Source organism: Sitophilus oryzae, unplaced genomic scaffold (assembly GCF_002938485.1).
Source record: "Sitophilus oryzae breed Bouriz unplaced genomic scaffold, Soryzae_2.0 scaffold_1175_pilon_pilon, whole genome shotgun sequence".
NCBI classification, from domain to species: domain Eukaryota; kingdom Metazoa; phylum Arthropoda; class Insecta; order Coleoptera; family Curculionidae; genus Sitophilus; species Sitophilus oryzae.
In genome coordinates this window covers 263516-269515 of record NW_022145810.1, presented here as the reverse complement: position 1 = coordinate 269515, position 6000 = coordinate 263516, and positions in this window count along the sequence as shown.

Below are 6000 nucleotides of genomic sequence, written 5' to 3'. Positions count from 1 at the left end.
GAAAAATATACGAAATAATATACATGTACTGATTTCCTTCGAACATCGACAACTATGAAACTATGATCCCTTCCCGGACACATACGGTACATTGTGAGACAGGAAATTGTAAAGAGGAACAAGCCCTATAACATAGGATACAACATTTTAATGAACAGCGCTTTCCATAAAATCAATAAAATGAAAAATATACGAAATAATATACATGTACTGATTTCCGGTACATTGTGAGACAGGAAATTGTAGAGAGGAACAAACCCTATAACATAGGATACAACATTTTAATGAACAGCGCTTTCCATAAAATCAATAAAATGAAAAATATACGAAATAATATACATGTACTGATTTCTTTCGAAAATCGACAACTATGAAACTATGATCCCTTCCCGGACACAAACGGTACATTGTGAGACAGGAAATTGTAGAGAGAAACAAGCCCTATAGCATAGGATACAACATTTTAATGAACAGCGCTTTCCATAAAATCAATAAAATGAAAAATATACGAAATAATATAATATACATGTACTGATTTCCTTCGAAAATCGAAAACTATGAAACTATGATCCCTTCCCGTACACAAACGGTACATTGTGAGACAGGAAACTGTAGAGAGAAACAAGTCCTATAATATATTATAGGACCGAATATTTTCCCATCTTTTTTGGATTTTTCACACTCTGTCAGTAATTTTTTACTTGTTACGTCTTAACGTACTTGTTATAATTAAAAATATAGGTCATGTAGGAAGTGACAATATTGCATCCCTTTTAGTGCCGTAACCATGGTAATATCAGAGAATAAAAAATTATACCGTGGGAAAATTTGCGGTGAACAGGCAGTTTTAAAATTTTTTCGAAAAATATACAGGGAAAAATGTTTTCAACATCTTTTTTTTTTCAAAAAAAACCTCATAGACCTGTTAGTTCCTGGGGTCGAAATATATACCACCCCTGAAAATATTTGCACTTATTGAAGACTCACCCTGTTTAATTTTTGAGACAACAAACAAATAATTTTATTTTAAGGACCGAGAAGAAGAAAAGGCAGAACCAATCAAAAGTCCGATAAGTCTGGCGATTGGATCGTCACACGGAGGGTAATATTTCCGGCTCAAGGCTATCGGTTATCAACTGCTGCCGTTATTACAACAGGAATCTGGAATCAATCAAGATCAAGATATAGAAGTTTATCCTCCCGCCCTCGGTTGGTCCCTTCATTCCTAATTCCGGAGTAATGCCATGTGGATTTTTCAAGTCGCTTCTGTCCAGTTTAGATATGGGTTGTTCCTCAGGATTAACAAAATTTTTGCTATTAATGTAACAGCCAAATTTCCTCGCTACGACCACTGTTTACTGGCTCATAAATTACAGGGTGCAACAACTACTTTATACCATCATGTTTTACTTATGAATTCCATTGTTTTCTTGCCGCATTGTTTTTACAGACGTTCGCGAAGGTGTATTGTTTATTTTCATTGTTTTGGTGTTTTGAAGAAGTAAAATGAGTTTAAATAAGTGGTGTTTTGTCCCTGGGTGTATTAATACTTCAAAAAATAATCCACAGAAGTTTAAATCGTTACTTTGCGCCCCTTGCTTTTAATTCTTATTTTCTACTTTTAAGTGCATTTAATTTTAAGCTTTTTTTTAAAAAGTTTTTTTATCAATTTTTTCACTTGTAAATTTTTCGCTTAATGGGTCCTATAGGGTGTCCAATTTAAAATGAGGTACATGGGGATCTCTCTTGAAAACCGTTGAAGATACAAAGTCGGTTAAATGGAAGCAAAGTTGCGTATTTGTGTGCCCAAAAATAATCTGATCTGATACAAGGTGAAAAAAAAAGATCGGCAAAAAAAAGTTTTTTTAATTTCACTCAAAATGAGTTATTTTGATCATAAATGACCTAAATACAAAATATTTTCATGGTGTCTGTCTGTTCGTCTGTTAAATAAAAACAGATCTAACCTTCCCCCGCCACTTTATTTTGGTAGATAGGGGAAAATAGCCTTAACAAAAAATATTCAAAATTTACTGAAGATTATGAAGCATTTTTATCTAGGAAAAATTAAAAGATGGAATGGAGTAAAAACTCCATTTTCTTATTTTTTGTTGCAGTTGCGCCCCCTAGCGGTCGTTCTACAAACTTAAAAATAATTTCCAGCAATTTCCCATAGCCTCTTTAGTTCTGAATATTTTTTTCCGCAGCCCCTACGGCTAATACTTTCCGAGATACAGCCGAGAGCTATTCTTATTGGAACACCCTGTATAAACAAGAAGTTTCCTATTTTCTTGGCAATAATTTAGCGGACAGCATCGTTCAATTTACTAAACGGGTGAATATATTGAAACGTGCACCTCGAAAGATAGACGTTTCGGAGCTATTAGGTCTGGTAGACTAGTCACGTAACAGGAGCGGACCAATAAATAACTTATGTCGGTTTGCACCAAGGTCTACGCCAATAGATGGACGGGTCCAAATAAAAATAACGCAATAACTTCTCCTCTACGTCGTATGCGATGTGTCGGTAAAGTTAAACGCGCGTCGACATCTATTAAAATTCAGCAGAAGACATTGAGAAAGTCATTTTCTTTCTCTAAGTGTATTTCGGTTCGAGTTTTAACGTTTCTCTCGCGAAGAAACTCTTGTAATTTAAAAAGCTATGCTATTTTATGGAGTATAACAGTTTGATGACGGAAGTAACAATCGATGATATCTGGTACTCAAAAAATTCTACTAAAAATATTTTTCTCATCTGTATCATATCGTCCTATTGCTGCCAAAAGTCACTAACTAACATTTTTCCGAACAACCAAATTCAATCACTAACTATGTTTTGAATCGGAGAATCGATTGCAAAAGTCATTAACTACGATTTCTGGCTATTTATGTTTTTTGTTATACCGAATAGTTACTAACTATAACATCTTTATGCAATGCAATTCATCTTTAGACGCATTTTTCTCGGAAGTAATAAAAAGTAAGTTAGTGACTTTTGGCAGCAATGGGACGATATGCTATACAGGGTGCCCCAGAAATAAGTGCATGTAGTTTAAGAGGTGGTAGATCTGGCCTAAAGAAATATTTTTTCTCCATTTTCTCTTTACCGTTTTTAAAATAAACGGATAATTACCGAGTAATTTAACTTATTTTTTTTTCTTCCCCGAGGAGATGCAAGACCTTGTTGTTGGTGGGGAAGCTCCTGGTCAGATGCTGGGGGGAATCCCCCTAGCACTTCGCTTGGTCTAAGAGGCATCTCACTCGTCGTCTTGTCCCTGGCTGTAGTGTCGTGGCCAGGAAATTGCACCAAGACATATAACGATGACGGACGGGGCTACCCTGGTCGGGGCTACTGGCCTCACCCTTGGGGCATCAGGGGGCACCCCATTGTATTTACCCCTTACTTCTACATGCGGTGCTCTGTAGAAGTGGACTGACTATCCCTAGCGACTTGTGGGAACACTATGAGATCTAGTATTAAAAACATCACCGGTGACGCTGTGGGGCCCCCTAGCGACACTGGGAACATTACCAATGAAAGTTCCAACGAACCAAATCCAAAGGAAACTACAAGAGGGGCGGCTGACACTTGCGTGAGATCATGATCCGCCACAAGTGGCGCACAAGCTACCACCTTCTCCAGCAAGGGTCGGGATCCTACCTCTATAATCAATAAGCGATACAAGCTACCGTTTCGTCTACCCGAGCGTCTACCTTAGCGGAGCAGAAGCACGGAGATACCTCCGACTGGTCCACGAAGGACTTGCTCCAGCGGAAGCAAAAGCGAAAACACTCCTACGAAAAGGGAAGAGTAAAGAAACCAAGAAACAACCTGACTTATCTCCATCAAAGGGCAAGAGAGGGAGCGAGAACCTCTCACCTCTTCTTCGGCAGAGAAAGAAAAAAGCCAGGATGGAAAGCCGTCGAATACAAATGGCGGTGCTGCCAAAGGATTTCCCAGAAGTTGCTCTGGCCACCGACCAGAAAACCTCTCTAGAAGAGGCTATACTGGACGAAGTAGACGCGATCGGATCGCAACACAACGATCTACAAAATGTGGGCCAGCTGCGTTTTGCAGGGATACGCTTTCGGTTGAGCACGATCCCCATAGATTGTGTATCTCAAGAATCGGCGAATTTGTTGGTGGAAATTGTACCTAAGCTTAAAAATTAGCAGGGGACGGAACTGGTTATAGTGAAGGGAGTAAACATCTCTAAAGGGGCGGCCATCACGGTCTTTTGCCGAGGAGCAAGGGGAAAGACTCCACCTACCTGCTGTGGAGCCTTATCCAGGGTCAGAACTTCAATATAAGTACATCGAGTTGGCGAGTCATCAACTCGAGGGAAGAAGATCATGGTCAGGTCCTCACAATAGAGTGACCTCAAATCCAAGAGGCAATAGAGAAAGACTACAAGACATACAACACTAGTATCAGGTCTAAGGAGAGACCAAGTTAAAGAGGTGGAGAAAATGGAGACAAATCGTCCAGTCTACACCTCACGGGTACCTCAGCCGAAGGCAAGCTCCTCGACTGTGAAGGGCACGGAGGGCTGTGGAAGGTTGCGTACCCTCGGAGGAAGAACATCTCTTGTCAGAGGAGGATGGGAAATACTCTGTCCCCTCTACAACAGAGATATGATGGGTTATGGACTGTGTGATGACTCAAGAAAGGGGGGCACAATAAATCTTTAAGGTAGCAGTGATTTACCCCCTCCCCTCGCTCATTCTACATTCTACAACTTAAATTTGAAAATTTAAACAGAATAAAAAAAAATTAAAACAGACCCTAGAGAAAAATTCCTGCAAGACGTCTCTGCTTTCAGAAAAACAGCAAAGCACGTTGGCTCTCTTTTCGAATAAAATTCGCCTATTACCTTCCTTGAGTGGATTACCGGTAGACTTAACGTCACGCGTGCACTAGGCGGTGAATACTCCCGAATAAAAGAAGGGAACGCAGAAGATTTAGGGAGAGAGTGGCAACAGGAAAAAGGGCCAGAGGAAGAAATTTTATTAGGACGCGTAAGTGACACGTTCTGTGCTGTGAAAAAGGGCATTTGCTTTTTTATGGGGATTTTTAAGCCATACGTTGACGTTCCGATAGAATTACTAAAACAGACAAGTTAGTTGATCAAAGGAGTTTACAGAGTAGATTTTGTTATGTTTTCTTTTGATGTTTTAGTTTTTGCGTGGTTTAATAACTTCAGAGTGCACAACCTAGAAAGGAAAATTGTGTACATGTACTGATTTCTTTCAAAAATCGACAACTATGAAACTATGAACCTTTCCCGGACACATACGGTACATTGTGAGACAAGAAATTGTAGAGAGGAACAAGCCCTATAGAATAGGATACAACATTTTAATGAACAGTGCTTTCCATAAAATCAATAAAATGAAAAATTTACGAAATAATATACATGTACTGATTTCTTTCGAAAATACACAACTATGAAACTATGATCCCTCCCCGACACAAACGGTACATTGTGAGACAGGAAATTGTAGAGAGAAACAAGCCCTATAGCATAGGATACAACATTTTAATGAACAGTGATTTCCATAAAATCAATAAAATGAAAAATTCACGAAATAATATACATGCACTGATTTCTTTCAAAAATCGACAACTATGAAACTATGATCCCTTCCCCGACACAAACGGTACATTGTGAGACAGGAAATTGTAGAGAGAAACAAGCCCTATAACATAGGATACAACATTTTAATGAACAGTGCTTTCCATAAAATCAATAAAATGAAAAATTTACGAAATAATATACATGTACTGATTTCCTTCGAACATCGACAACTATGAAACTATGATCCCTTCTCGGACACATACGGTACATTGTGAGACAGGAAATTGTAGAGAGAAACAAGCCCTATAGCATAGGATACAACATTTTAATGAACAGTGCTTTTCATGAAATCAATAAAATGAAAAATATACGAAATAATATGCATGTACTGATTTCTTTCGAAAATCGACAACTATGAAAC